Here is a 16574-nt window from a genome sequence, read left to right as displayed (position 1 = left end):
CTGGGGCGAGAAATAAAAATGAGTCGAGTGCCATTTTCTTGGGGCTGTGCATTTCAAAACCTAGGTTTTGTCTCATTTCTTCCTTAGAGTTACCATTTATTTACATTTTCTCTACAAGGCAAGTTTTACACTGCCAACTTTGGTTGAACATCAGGGAAACCAAAAGGAGTTTGTTGAACATAGAACTTTGGAGTTTAGGTACTAAATGAAATGAATGGATCCATGAATAAGTTGAATGGTGATTTCTAATTCATTCATTCACTTGTAAGTCATTCAGAGACAGCACATTTAAAAATCATTAGGTGAGATACAATCACAGTGAAAGATTGCTTACCCAGATAGTGATACAGTGAAGATACTCTCTCTGTACCTCAGTGATCCTCCAGTTGGGAAACATTGCTCAGTGGTTTCCCTGCTCCAGACACTGGGCCAGGCGTTTACAAAGATGAATACATTAGTGTCATCACTCCCAATGAGGACTTGTAGTCAGGCATAGTCAGATGTAAAAATTGGTATTTTCAAAAAAATTCAGAGCAAAGTGGGGTAATTCTTTATATCCTCTATAATTCCAGTAATGAAGCTCTGCCTATATGTTTTTTAAAAGGACTTAATATTACTTCAGTGAATTAATGTTTATAAAGTTCATTATAAATACAAAACCATTTCTTATCTGATGGCCTTCTTTCCTAATGTCTTTGATTTAAGGAAACACAAATACAAAAACAGGTCCATGGTTTTATCATGCCATTCACTGTTGTCATCGGGTTGAGGGGTTAAAGCTAGAAGCTACCCATATCAGAATTGATTAAAATCAACCCATACTTTGTGCCTAAATTATTTTCTGTGGCTACCTAAAGGGAAACCTCTCCTCTTCTACAGCCTCTGATTAAGAAAAGGGAAAAGACAAGAAACATAGTCAAAAGCTGCCTGACCTTTTGTACAGAGCTGTTGTCAAGACTGGTACCATTTTGCACTTGTATGATCAGAAATTGCAACAGTGTTGCATAAAATAGAGTCAAATGACCGCTATGCATATAAAACAGGGCTCCGAGTGTCTTCCTGCACCCTCCTCTTAATGCTTTCTCCCAGTGCTTGCTGTCTCCACGGAAACAGCGTCTCTGGGATTCTGTTGAAGTGTATTTTGAAAGCTGCCTTCACCTGAGAAGTTAGCATATGACAGAGCTGTCCGTATCTCTAGTCCTCTCAGATAATTTTTCTAATGAAAAAAATATGTGTAGAATAGCGTTTGCTGAGTAATGATCAGAACTCTGTATTATTTCTTCTTTTTCAAAATTTGTGTGAGGTATTCAAAATAATTATCATGCCCAAAGTGTCATCATGCTATTAAAAAGTGTCATGTGCATAGTTTCTTTGTTTTTTTTTTTGTCAGTTTTAATAAATGAATAAACAGATTTTAGTTCAGCCAAAGCATTTGGACCATGCTTCCAAACTGCAGAAAAAAACCAAGGCAAGAACGCTGGATCAAGAAGCAGGAGGCATAGGTTTCTGTCCAAGTTTTACTACAGACTAGTGTTGGATCTTGGTCAAGTCGTTTCTCCTGGGGTTCAGTTTTCTCAAGTAGCAAGTTGAGGATGAACAAGATGATGTTGAAAAGGTCTCCTTAACATTCCCTCATTCGCTCTGTAGATTAGGACTGGTTTTACTTAATGAATGATGGATTCCATGGTCCTATTTTCTACTGATGATTACCCGATGTCCAATATTTTTGCCTATGATCTTATTCTCTGTTTTAATCAGTGTTCTGCCCCTAACATTCTGTCCAAGTCTTAAAAACGGAGACCAGCAGTAGTCTTATTGTGGATTTGCTTCTTTACATAATAAGTTCATGGAAAAGTCAATAAAGTGTAGATCTGTGCTGTGCAATTCTATAGCCACTGGCCACATGTGACTATTTAAATTTAAATGGAAGTTAATTGAAATTAAATTAAGTTAAAAATTTATGTTCTCAATTGCACTAGCTACATGTGGTTAATGCTACCTCATTGAACAACACACACATGGAATATTTCCATCATTGCAGTACATTCTATTGGATAAGCCTAGCTTAGATCATTTCTCATTTCTATCATTGAAATGTCCTTTCTAAGTCTTAAGCAAAAAGGAAGCCTTGTGCCTGAGGATTCTGTTCTAGCTATGAACAACGTGACTTTGGTTTGAGAGCAAACTAATATTTGCAGGGTGACGTCCTAATACTCAGGAGAGTACCTAACATGTCTGACATCTATAAACAGCTCTCAAAGTATTTACTGAATGAATAAATAAATGAGTGAATAAATTAATTCAAAGCCAAGTTTGGTAATTTTTTATCAAATCTGAGGAAACCAGCTTAAAAATAATTAACTCTTTTTGTAGCAGATGTTGAGAGAAGATTCCCAGTGGAATAAAAATAATGTCTAATGTGGCTTTAATGATTTGGTCATAAACTCAAGTGCCTATGTACACAGGAAGCAGGAATGTCGGTAATGAATTTAAGGGACTAGATGTAAGAAACCTTAAGGAGTTGCAGGCCTATGCCAAACTAAAGTAAACTTTCTACTCATTTTCATGAAAAAGAAGCCAGAAATCTAGATATTTACATGAAATTTCTTAAGTTTCAAAGTTGGCAAATAATTACCTATCATCTACCTAGTAATGTTGACTTGGAGTACACAGCAATATTTTGGGTAAATAGTAGATCAGGTACTTTTTTAAAGTTTTCTAAATCATAAAATTATCTTTTTGAGAAGTTAACTCTACATTTTCATAACTAAAAAATAGCAGTTCCAGGAGGAAAACTCCAATACTCTGGGGTTAATTTTTCTTTGCTTTTTCTTTAAAGAACTTACGTTAATGACAATGAAAAACAATTTTTTTAAAAGGATTCAAGAGGTGCTATATTTATTTTTGCACAACAAACTATCCCAAACTTACTACACTAAATTTTTGGAAAATACAAACTGCCAGTCTTTTTTTAAATTAATTCATTTATTTTTTCTTTGTTTATTCATCAAATACTTGGTTTATTCATCAAATACTTACAAATTTCCGCTATGACCCAAATATCCTGTTAGCTTCATAGAAAAATAGGACACAACTTAGCTGCTTACATAGTAAATAAAAGCAATAGTTATGCAAAGCCCTATTGTAGAGGAAAGGGTTATATGCAAAATCTCACCAGGGGGATGACCTAAGGTCACCCTCTCTCATTTCTTGCAAATTGGGAGTTAACTAAGCTCAACTAGGTGGTTCCCTCTTAGGATCTCTCAGGCAGTTAGTAAAGCAGTTGGTACTGGTGTTCTCTTGACGGCTTTCTTTTTCAAATGTTTGGCAGTTAATGGCAGTTGTTCTCTAGGACTTAAGTTAGTTCTCTGGGACCTTAGGATGTTTGGTTGAACATTTATATGTGATCTGTCCCTGTGACCCAAGTTTCCTCAAAGCATGATGGTTGGATTCCCAGGATGAGTGTTCGCAGAGAAAAAGCCAGGTAGAGGCTATCATTCCTTTTTGGTTTGGGACTTAACACCAAAGGTCACATAACATGCCATTTACCATAATCTCTTAGAGCAATCACAAAGACCTACCTTTGTCGGAGGGAAGGTACCCAGGCTCTGCCTCACGTAAGTTGAGGGAGAATGGCATGTTTATGGAAAAGCATGTGAGATTAGAAATTGTCTTCCAGCTGTTTCATTGGAAAATACAATCTACCATAGAAGCTTATTTTTTTATCTTTCTCTAACAAAGCATTCACTTTGTTTACTCATTTATTCACTCATGATTTTTTTCAGCAAGACTGATTGTATTTCTACTATGAGTAAAAGATTTAATATCTGAAATTCTCACTTTTTCTGACTGAGAAAAATTTGGCTAATGATATAGTTCAGGGAAAATAATGTAAAAATATTAATGTTGACACATGGTATCTGGGGGCCTATAAGAAAGGCTTATTTGGGGCTGAGTAACTTTGTTGAGCCCTGCTGCCGGCTGCTACTGCAGAGGGGTCTGGAAAAGTCCTCCTGTCAAGGGGCTAAGTCTCAGAGACAAGCTGGCTCAAGACATGTGACAAGGACGGTGCACACATAGCATATGACACAATATAGGACAAAGGAGTGAAAGCAGAATGTAAAATTGTTCATTGACCTGCAAACTCAACCCACACAGAAGTGCTACAATTATTTTGTTTCTTTCTACTTTTTTAGGGTGGAGATGAAAATAAAAGTCATTTCTATGATACTTTACATTTCTTCTAAATGCATGTACCCACAACAAAGAGAACTAGCTGGGCTTAGGGATAGTTTCTCAACATCATGGAAAATTGAGATTGTTTAACGTGACTAAAATCAAAGTGCTTTTTTTTTTTTTTTTTAAATCCCAACTCTACCAGGGACGCCTGGGTGGCTCAGTCATTAAGTGTCTGCCTTCGGCTCAGGTCATGATCCCAGGCTCCTGGGATTGAGCCTCACATCGGGCTCCTTGCGCGGCGGGAAGCCTGCTTCTCCCTCTCCCTCTGGCCCCTGCTTGTGTTTCCCTCTCTCACTGTCTCTCACTCTCTGTCAGATGGGTAATAAAATCTTTAAAAATAATAAATAAATAAATAAATAAAAAAAATAAATCCCAACTCTGCCATTTTCCCATTCAATGCATAATGCCAGTTAAGCTCTCTTGCCTCAGTTTCCTAATTTGTAAAATGATGACCATAATAGTGTGGACCTCATAAGTAATTCTTCAAGGATTACATGAATAAGGTACTTAGAACATGTTGGTCCTTATATATTAGAAGTACTTGATAAATGTTGATTGCTTTTGTTATTACTTGCAAACGCTGATGGCTTACTCCATACTCCGTGATGACACAAAGGACTTGGAGAATGAACTGCTTGTAATCAGCCTCCAAGTTTAACTGGACTCCTTGAGGTGTGAAGGTTTGGGAATAGCTAGAATTATTCTTTATAGCAATCTCAGATAAAAGGTAACTATCTGTCCTCATACTGCCCAGACTGGTGTCTTCTTATTGCATGACCTATAAGCCATATGTTTGCTGGGTTCCATCAAGCAAAATGTTCGCTGGAGATACACATGGCAATAAACACTTTAATACAGAAAGAGATAAACACTACTGTTTTTGCCAGTAGGTACTATCATATTAATCTATTTTCTGCAACTTTTCTGCCTTTCCAGAGCCACTTTCCCTGTCAACTGTCTTGGCCTTTTGCAAAACTTGCTTCTTCCTTTATTTTATTCTTCAATATAGTTTTCTATCTCCAGTGGCTGAAACACACTACATCTCCAGTAAATGTGGACTGAATTAAATTGAATTGAAATCTTTATTTCATAGGGGTGTGTGTGTGTGTGTGTGTGTGTGTGTGTGTGTGTGTGTGTGTATAAAATTATATTCTTCCATTTGAAAATTCTCAGTTAATGATCATCAAATAGGGACTTTTTACTCAACTGGTTTCTTTTAAATAATAAGTAAATAATTAAAATTATAAGTAAAACATTGAGAGAGAGAGAGGAATTGACAAAGAGAAATGCCATAGCCCTAAGTCAGTAATCTTGAAGTACATCTATCAAATACTATAATGCATGTAACAAGGGAGCATGCCAAGAGCTTACACATGGCGCCTAGGATGGCTGGCAGCATAAAGATTTCCTGTAAAGACAGTGGCCTCATCCTAAAAGGCATATTCAATGATGCTTTGATTTAAAGCAGGTGGTCTAAAGCTGTGGAGAAGCCACCATGAAGGTAGGCTATGTCCCTATACAGTTCAGTATGACAGAATGTCACAGGAGAGGTGAGATAAGAGGCAAAACATGTAAACTAGTTATTTCTATTGTCTATGACAGAATGTTCTAGTTGAGCAGACAACAGGAGTTAAAGTGGGGTGGAAAAGGAAGAATCTATGAGTACCACCTTCAAATGCATAGATTCTGAATCATGAAGGGCTTTGCTGTAATGACACTGAACTCTTAAACAGGAAAACCATAGGGAAATATACTGTCTTTCCCAGGGTTATGAAAATTAACATACTGGATGCGAGGGTGTCTGAGACAACAAATCCAAGTAAAGATTTCTCACTCCGTTGTGCCCCTCCTTGAATAATTCCTTAACAGTCACCTGAGTCTTTTTGGGACTAATAACAAATATAAAGAGACACACATGAGTCCCATAAAATAACATCTGCATAAATAAAATCTGCAAATTTAGACATTTTTAAGGAGAAAAAGAGCATAAACAAACAAAACAAAAACAAAAACAAAATGGGTGAAAAGCACACATCACATAATATTATCCATAGTCTCAAATACTATAGACAATGTGAGTTATTTTCAAAAAGAGCTAAAAAAATATAAAGGTTCAAGAAGAGAAAACAATGAAAGGAGATATGAAGCTAACTAGTAAACCTCGAAGAACAACTGATTACATACAAATATGGCCTAAAGACAACATAGTGTATGGAATTGAAAAGAACAGTGACTTACAAGTGTTAAGGAGGCTGCTACATGGGGACAAAGGAGACTACATCAACATTATCACTGAGAAAGAAAAAGAGAAAAAACCCATTAAACATAAAATAAAGGTTTTCTGACATAAAGACCTATATATTCAGTTGAAAGTGGCAATTGTGTTCTGAGAGAAATTGGTAGAAATAATCACAGCAAGATATATCTTGGTAAAATTAATAAAATTTGAAGGAAAATATCATTTATACAAGTAGAAAAAAAACCTAAAGTTTGTAAATTGTTTTGGACAACATGGATTTGGGTGGTCTTATGATTATCTGAAGACAGAATATAAAATAACAGATAACATTCTGAAGGTAAAAGTGTGTTCCATAGGTTTTAAAGATTTATTTGAGAGAGAGAGGGAGGGAGAGAGAATGAGCAGGGGGAGGGGCAGAGGGAGAGGGAGAGAATCTCAAGCAGACTCCCTGCTGAGTGAGGAGCCTGACTCCAGGCTTGATCTCAAGATCCTGAGATCATGACTTGAGCCGAACTCGAGTCAGACACTTATAACTGACGGAGCCACCCAGGCTCCCTGGTCCACTGGTTTTATATACAGTCAATTTGGACTTAAACTATAAGGGCAACAGAAAATACTCTCACATTTGAAAGCCCACAGGACCATAGCACCCACGTGTTTGTCTTCACAAAACCACCTGAAGATGAAATGTAGCCAATGATTACATGAAAAATAAAGAGATTAGAAAGTGGGAATTGTGGTGAAGAGAAAAAGACACCGAAGTGATTTAATGCCAAGTTAAATGAATTTTCGAACAATGGCTTCGTTATAAACTATAATAGTGATATAGTTAATACAAAAATGACATAGTAAAATATAATAAAACAATAGAAGGAAGATGAACATCATCTTTCCTAGTAAAATGTCAATGTTATACTACCGAGTATCTAATCTCATAAAGAAGTCAACATATTTTCCCTTATCTTTGGAGGAACTTTCTAAAGAACATACCTTGGGAAGAAAGATTTTTTTTGGAGTTCAGTCATGCATATGTCTTCTGTTGCATTCAGTTTCTTCTCATTTGGTTACATGTGAGTAAAACTAAACCCCCGCTGATATTTTAAAAATACGTATCTCCTTCTACCTTGTGTATGTGTATATAGGCACAGACAAGTGGTTATGGCATTGTTAACCAAATGTCAGTAATTGTTATTAATGATGGGTTTTGTAAATTTTTATTTTTATCTTTTATGAATGACTTGATTTTTTTATACAATATAAAAATTTTTATACATTGTTTCTTAACAGTAACAAAATTTATTACTCCTTAAAAATTATAAAGCTATTTATTGCAATCAAAATTAATTTTTAAGGACGTCCTTTCAAGAAAGAGAAGATAGCTCATCCAAGAATTTCAAGCTTAACTTAATTCCTAAATGTATTATTATTATTATTATTATTATTTAGTTTACTATTTTAAGTAGACTCTCCAATGTGAGGCTTAAACTCACAACCCTGAGATTAAGAGTCACACACTCCACCAACTAAGCCAGCCAGGCACCCCAGTTTTTAATGTAAATTGACTACAACTCTTCAGAAAACCCCATTGTGGTGCACGTGCATGTGCATGCGTACGCGCGCATGTGTGTGCATATTTTAGTTGTTGGAGGATTATTTAAGGTTCTGATGGACAAACTACATCAGTGTCAGATATCATTCACAAACACTAAATAAAGCTAACAGATTCCTCAAGCCTATCAGTATGAGAAAATGAACAGTGTTAACCAAAGATAGTTGCCTGGGTAATGCCCCTTGAGGCTCCAGGTAGAAGGCATGTGGTAGTCAACGCATGCACCGTGGTATCAAGAAGAAAGGAGAACCTGAAGCTAGTGCATTTAAGTTTTCATAATAAAATCAGTCTCAGGGGAAACAGACATGGAAATGAGAAAGGCTTATTTGTGATGCAGTCATTCTTGCTGTCAAAGCTTTTTTCATGGCTTTTCAGCAGGCCACAAAAGGCCAACCCACTTGAATATGAATCAGATTTAGTCAAGGCCCCATGGAATAAGTAAGAGACATCGGACCTCCCTGTTTGGATCCTAATAGCTTTTTCCACCTCAGTAACCTCTCACTGTAAATAAAAAGCTAGGACTTTTTTTTTTTCTCCCCCTTGAGGGTCTTGGGTGACAGTCGAAGATTTAATGGCAATGTGCAAATCCATGAACCAACTTGTTTTGAATGTTTTTTCCCCATCAGCTGGCCTGGGGGTTTAAAACATATGACATTGTCCCTTGTTTAGACTTGGAAGGATCTGAACACTAGGCAGAAAGAAAGTAAATGTATGAGAGAAAGCAAAGAAGGATTTGCATCCAAATTTCAGGCTTCAACATATGGCAGAGGAAACACCACTTTTGGTAATGGGAACAGTTAATGATTTTTTTCGGTCAAATGAGGGTAATAAAAGTGTGTTTTGCCTTCTCACCCTTAATTTGCTAAATTGATTCCACTTGTGATCAGATACTGTTTAAACACATAAGGAAGGCTTTACATCCTTTTATTGACAGAGCTTTGTAGAAATATTCTCAAGATGGGCTTCTAACAACCATGGGTCTAGTGCCAAAACTTACACTTTGCCGCTCTTTTGACTCCCTTCGTGGATAATTTTAATCATGCTAGCCAAAGAAACCATATCATATTTGCTGATTTTTGTTCCTATCTTTTTCTTTAGCATACAAAATACAAAGGATACCATCCTACCCTGTTGTGGATTTTAGAAACTATACTGAGCTTTATACTAGAAAGCCCTAAGGAGACTCTTGAGTTCCTAGAAACCCCTTTTTTCCCTCTGATATTATTCCAAGACTCTTGGCATATTCTAGTTATGCGCTTGGTCCCTGAAGGTATTTGGGCATGCCACCCTTGACTCCATTCTCTTGGTAGGTCTGTCCTGTGTATTGCAAACCACTTTGGAGATTCAACTCAAATGAGTAAGGCATGAAACTAGATACTAAATTACATGATGTGAGTGAGTGTCCATATATATGGCTTATCCCTGTACCTGAGCACCTAGCACAATCACTGATATTTAGAAAGTGATTAATATTGAGTTTAGTTTAGGTTTTTTTTCCTTTTAGAAGAGTAAAAGGAAAAAAAAAAGAAAACTAGGAAGAAGGTGAGGAAGCAAATTTTCCAACAGTTTTCTTTGGAAAAGACTTTCCAACAAGTTTTCTCAAATCACTTCTGAATGGTTCCAGGTAGAGTTGTCCCAGTGAGAAATTGTTGGTGTATTTGGGCAAAGTGGAAGAGAAGCAGAACCCTCAGTTGTATCAGATGGGTTTCCTGTGACAGGAGACAGATGAAGAGGTGCTGGCTGATTCCTGCTTATGCTCTCTTCTCTCTACTTGTTTCTGTAGAAGTTCTGCAGAGGAGCAGCAACACCAGGCTCAGGAGAAGACAGAGAGACAACAGTCCTTCAAGGACAACTCCACCAGCTCTCCTTTGAAACCCATTATGGCAGCTGGTTAGGAGTGGCTGCAGATATCCTCTCGTGTTCTTATGTCAGTGCTCAAGGAAAGCTCTTTAAGAACCTCTCCTTGGGGTGCCTGGGTGGCTCAGTTGGTTAAGTACCTTCCTTCAGCCCAAATCCTGATCTCAGGGTCCTGGGACTGAGTTCCACAGTGGGCTCCATGCTGGGTGGGGAGTCTGCTTCTCCCTCTCCCTCTGCCCCTCCACCCTGCTCATGCGCACACATGCTCTCTCTCTCTCTCTCAAATGAGATCTTTAAAAATTTTTTAAAAAGAACCTCTGAGCCTCCAGCTTTTCTTTTTTGTCCCTCATCTCTATAGTTTCTTTAATAGTTACATAACCTCTCAGTCCTACAATAAATCCCTCATTCCATAATTATAAGAGTTCTCTTTCTTTGATTGAACCCTGACTGATACAGGCTTATTTTTTTATAACACAAAATTCTGGAATGCATAAAAAATTCAAAGAGCCAAAATTAAAAAAAAAATTCTTTTTCTCCTGTATATAATCTTAATTTGCCCTGCCCCAGTCCCTCTCATTTTGAATCTACGTGGGTCAGGCTTTTCCAGCAAAATTTAATAAAACCTATTTCTTTGCAGAGTCTTGATAAATTGTTAATTTAATTTACACAGGAAAAAAATAATACTCTTTCTTATCTATATAATTTATAGTCTGTTCCTAACCAGGCACTGTTTCCATACATATTGGTCAAAATAGCAATCAAGTAAAAACGTGTGAATGGTTTACTTCTGGGTGAGCATGCTGTGTCCTAGGTCTGCTACAAAGTTCTCTTTCCCTCTGTGTTCTTTCTCTGACAGAGACACTGATTCATGGAGAAATACATACCTAACAGTATTAAGGCTTGCAATGTAAGCAAACATGTTAATGTGCCCTAAAGGTGCATTGCATGGTTGTAATCTGAATTTTGCTCTTATGTTGCTGAACTTATGTATATTTTCAACCTCTGGGCTTGTTTTCGAATAAAGGATTTTATAAGTATTTTATTAAAACTGTCAGAAAAGATTCTATTGGGCTTAAACATCTCCTGTGCTGCTCTAGTTTTATTATAAGATTAGGTACAATGTTATTTTCATCCCTGACGTGACTTTCACAATGTTTGAAATTTTGAGCGTCACATATCTACCATTATCATTCTAAGCAAAGGACGTTCCTTTTTTTTTTTTCTCTTTCTCTGTGTTCACTCCTTTGTATCTACCTTCCTGCTTCCCGTCTTTCTTCTATTATTTTCTTATTTGAGGTTTTGTTGTTGTTTCTTGGTGTTTTCTCTAGTTGGAAATCACAAGACCTCTTTTATAGCCTTTTCATCATTGTTTCTTTTTTTAATTTTATTTTATTATGTTAATCATTATACATTACATCATTAATTTTTGATGTAGTGTTCCATGATTCATTGTTTGCATATAACACCCAGAGCTCCATTCAGTACATGCCCTCTTTAGTACCCATCACCAGGCTAACCCATTCCCCCACCCCCTCCCCTCTAGAACCCTCAGTTTGTTTCTCAGAGTCCATAGTCTCTCATGGTTCATCTCCCCTCCGATTCCCCTCCCTTCATTTTTCCCTTCCTACTACCTTCTTTTCTTCTTCTTTTTTTTTTAACATATAATGTATTATTTGTTTCAGAGGTACAGGTCTGTGATTCATCAGTCTTACACAATTCACAGCACTCACCATAGCACATACCCTCCCCAATGTCTATCACCCAGCCACCCCATCCCTCCCACCTTATCGTTGTAAATCCATGTATATACCAGCATGATTTTGTGAATTACAGTGCTAAAAATACAGCATTCTTCATATAACTACATTATGGTTATAAATAAAGGAAGAACATATTTTACTTTTTAAAGTCCTGATTAATGATATCTCATCTTTTCTGGGTACTTTGGGCTAGTGAAATTCCATTAAGAGAAAGAAAAAAAGAAATCAATAATAGAAATTATTGTATCTGTATTATTTTTTAATCTACATATTTTACTTAGGGAGCTTATTCAGATATTCATAGAGATCTGTGTGTTTTGATACAGGGAATATTATGAATTTTAAATATTCTTATAAAATATATCTAATATATTCAAATATATCAAATTTACCTAACATATTCTAATTTATTAGCACTATATTGACCTCTGTATAAGGATAGAATGTTTTGTCAGATAAAGCATAGTAAGTTATTTTAAAATATGTATCTGTATTTATAAGAAAGGAATGTTCAAGAAGTTTGTTTTGGACTTATATAATGTATTGCCCTTTTTTCTACGATGTCCATGAAAGTGATTTTAATGCTGCTGCTAAACCTTTTGATTCTTTTTTTTTTTAATCTTTTTTATTCTGCTTTCTGTAGATGGGACAGCAAATATCCTTTATTGTGAAAGATTTATTTTCTGTGCCAACATAATCGAGTCAATCAATAAAACATAATGTTTCCCCAGGTATTCTGCTATGCACAACACATTTTATCAACAAGTGCACATTAAGATAACACCTAAATCCCCCTCTGACAGACATGTCACCTTAGAGATTTAAAATAATAACAATAATATTAACCATATGCCTATAGCCTAGAATTTAAATAGCTAAGTCTTTTTTTTTTCCTTATACAAAGTTACTTGGATATTTACAATCTGGAGTCGAATATAAGTTTCCTGAAACTAAAGTGGTAGATTCTATAAAGAATTTTTGGTAAAATATCAGCAAGATGGTGGGAGAGAAGTTTCCAGTGCTCTTCCTCTCACAGAGACATCAATTTGAACAATTATCCATGCATGAAAATGCCTTCACAAGGGCTAAGGATCCCATGTGAGAGATTAGAGCTCCTGAGTAGAGCACAGAAACAAGAAGAGCCTCCTTCAAGAGAATAGGAAAAACGGTTTCACATTATCCCAGTCACCCTTCCCCCAAATCTGGGCAGGCAGCAGAGAGGGCTTCCCCATGGGTCAAGGGGAGAGGAGTGAGTACCCGACTTTATCCCAGACACCAGCACCAGACCCTCAGACTCCAGACTCTTGATCTGCCCCAGCACTAGGACGGCCTCAGAGATCTAACCTCTAGGCAGAGTCCCATGGCCCCAGGCTCCCAGCCCACCCATTGCCAGGTTGGCCTGGTAGACATCACCTCCAGGCCAGTTCTGAGGGGTCCAGTCTCCCAACCTCCCAGATCCAGGCCTGCTCTCTCAACTAGGATGAAAGACTTCAGTGTAAGTCCTGAAACCTTAGAATGGTTGGAAGAAACCATAGGGAAAAGCTTAACATTGGTGTAGGCAATGATTTTTTTGGATATGACCCCAAAAACCCATGCCTAAAAGTAAAAATAGACAAATGGCATACATCAAACGAAAAAGATGCCACATAGCAAAACAAACAATCAGCATAGTGAAGGGACAACCTACAAAATGAGAGAACATATTTGCAAACCATATATCTGGTAAGAGGTTAATATCCAAAATATACTAAAATTAAAGCAGAAGAATGGTAGCCTGCTCAGTCAGGATCCTCCAGCTGACTTTCCCTTGTTTGGTCTGCCATATTTCTAGAAGTGATTCTTGGTGGCAGTGGTAACAAATTACCACCATCTTGGCACCTCAAAATAACATCCATCTAATAGCTTACAGTTTCCATAGGTAAGTTCAGATGAGCCAGACTTGGTTCTCTGCATAGACTCTCACAGGTCAAAAATCTAGATATTGAACAAGTCCAGGTTCTTATCAGAAGGCTCTGGGGGATCATCTGCTTCTAGGCTCATTCAGGATTCTAGCAGAATTCATTTCCTTCTCATCTGTTCCATGTGGCCCCCTCCACCTTTAAGTGAACTGAAGCAGGTAAAGTGCTTCTTGAGAATGTGAGAGCATAAAATAGTATGCATGGCTGAGCCCCTTTTTGGTTCTACCTTTCAGAGCTAACCCACTGTAGAGAGAGTGCATTCTCTACCACCCTTCACCATGCAGAAAGAGAACCTGGGCCTGCAGAAAGCCCCATGTTTGCTCAGTTATGCCAGCAACGGCATGGAAGAATCTGTCACATTCAGGACAAAGTGACAGCAAGCCAACTTAACTGCAGATTGAAAGCTATATCCTTTAAAAGTCTTTAAAGGTAATTAAATGGCATTTTGTACTCTCCCCCCATCTGTTTGACTCTCACTGAGTTCAGAACAAGCCCAATACTTTCAAACTTCATAAGCCCCAAAACCTCCGTTTCAGTCCATCCAGAGTCGGTTAAACTCTAGGGTATCGATTCATGCATCCAAGAACAAAGAAGAGTGGTTAAATAAACAAATGTCAGTTCTGGAATTTACAATGCAGTGTGCTCTTCTCATGGACAGGAATGAATGTCTACTATCTAGGGCACCATGTTCTCTGGGATAAGGCTCCATGAGCATATGAAAAATTAGGTAGGAGTTTGATTGATGGGTCCGATTTTAAACAAAGCAAACTGGATGATCTTGAGGGATATTCTACCTAGGTCATGGAAAACTCTGATGAGATGTCTTATTTTTGTTTTATTCTTATATTTTAGAATCAGAGAATTTCTGTTTGAGACCTGATCCTGCCATTTGCTGTATAAACTTTGGTAAGTTTGACTTTTCTGAATTTCAAGGAATTCATCTCTAAGACATGAATAATAATACAACCTGCTTCATAAGGTTGTTAAGAGAATTAGATGATACTTATCATAGTATTTAATCCAGCGCCTGCCAAATGATAATTGTGTGTATATACATGTATATATACACACATTATATATTGAATATATATATATAACCTATATAGAATTTATTATATATTCTACCTCCTTTCATAGGCATAGACAAGTTCTTCATCTATGGTATCTTTTATGATCTCTAGTAAATGTTCTCTTTTTATATTAGTGCATCTTTAATTTATTTTTCAGACCTATTATTATAACATTCTCTTATATCTCTTTTTCAACAATCATTTTTAGTCACACGTTCATAATTTGGCTATCTTGTTTGGACTTGGATGATTTTCTTCCCTCTTTGAAAAACTCCATTTTCTCTCATATGATTTCATAGCATCCTGTGTTTTTCTTTATGTACTTTGTCAAGTTTATAAGTTTTATCTCTGCTTAAAGAACAATACCCACTTTGTTTACTACAGTATCTAACAACCAACACAGTGCCAGGTATGTAGTTGGTTGTCAATAAGTATTGAAATAATAAATAAGAGAATGAATGAATGAATGAATGAAAAACATTCCCAGTTGAATTATGTCTTGTTGCGGTATCAGAATATATGATTTCAAGTTTTGGAGCTCACTACTATTTCCTTCCTAATGCATTGGTGAATGATCTAATTAGTATTAGCCTGGGATTATAAACTCAGATTCTTACAAAGTCTGAGAAGTAATGTACAGGAAGTAAAAGGGGCCATGTGTAAAATGACAAATGGCAGTTGGCATTCTTTCTCAGTGTTAGGGAGGCTGTAAATTGTGGTAGGGATTGTGGTAACTGGAAAGGTGTGCCCTGTCTAAAGATGAGTGACCCTTCTCAACAGCTATATATAGATATAGATGATATCGATATAGATATATTACTCAGCCATAAAAAAGAATGAAATCTTGCCATTTGCAATGACGTGAATGGAACTAAAGTCTTTATGCTAAGCAAAATAAGTCAGCCAGAGAAAGAAAAATACCATATGATTTCACTCTCATGTAGAATTTAAGAAACAAAATGGATGAACATAGGGGAAAAAAGAAAAGAGAGAAACCATAAAACAGACTCTTAACTATAGAGAACAAACTGAGGGTTGCTGGAGGGAAGGTGAGGGGGATGGGCTAAATGCGTGATGGGTATTAAGGAGGGCACTTGTGATGAGCACCGGGTATTTTATGTAACTGATGAATCACTAAATTCTACTCCTGAAACTAATATTACATTATATGTTAACTAATTGGAATTTAAATAAAAATTTGAAACAAAACAAAAAAGTGATTAAGACACTATCAGTGGACTAACCAAAAGGATAATTTGGGTTTTTCTTTTTTCTTTTTTTAAGATTTATTTATTTATTTGAGAGAGAGAGTACGCATGGATGGGGAGAGGGACAGAGGGAGAGGGAGAAAAAGGGAGATTCTCTCAAGGAGACTCCCCTTGAACTCAGAGCCTGACGTGGTTGGGACTTGATCCCGCAACCGCAAGATCATGGCCTGAGCCAAAATCAAGAGTTAGACACTCAACTGATGGAGCCATCCAGGTGCCCCTGGGTTTTTCTCCTATTGTTTTATTTTGTGTAGCTTTAATAACTGATGACCCAATTACATTTTAGAAGATATGACCTTTCATTAGATGGACTGTCATATAATGGCTTGTAAGACTAGAGACTAAGAGAAGGCTCCCCTCACTCTAGAGGCACAGACAAGGGCGGCATTTTGACAAAGACTATAAGACTTACTAATACCATCACCAGGTTTCACTGCTATGCTACTGCAAGTATTAAATTGTATATCTTCACCATAAAAGGAAAAGATGGTCTTAAGAGCAATAATTCCCAACACAAGAAACTTTTTCAAGACAACACATTATAAGGTGCTTTTATCAGAACATTAAGTGGAAA

General features: G+C 36.8%; 1 long non-coding RNA gene across 1 annotated transcript in view; it reads left to right on the top strand.

The window, feature by feature from the left end:
* Positions 1-3401: 3401 nt before the first annotated feature.
* Positions 3402-16574, top strand: part of LOC113913846 — a 50305-nt gene continuing 37132 nt past the window's right edge. The window contains exons 1-3 of the long non-coding RNA XR_003517276.1: positions 3402-3484; positions 13896-14091; positions 14515-14568. This is a non-coding gene — a long non-coding RNA (uncharacterized LOC113913846). The remainder of the gene's footprint in view (positions 3485-13895; positions 14092-14514; positions 14569-16574) is intronic.

The sequence above is a fragment of the Zalophus californianus genome, chromosome 11 (assembly GCF_009762305.2).
Source record: "Zalophus californianus isolate mZalCal1 chromosome 11, mZalCal1.pri.v2, whole genome shotgun sequence".
In the NCBI taxonomy this organism is placed as follows: domain Eukaryota; kingdom Metazoa; phylum Chordata; class Mammalia; order Carnivora; family Otariidae; genus Zalophus; species Zalophus californianus.
This window is presented reverse-complemented; position numbering and strand designations above follow the sequence as displayed.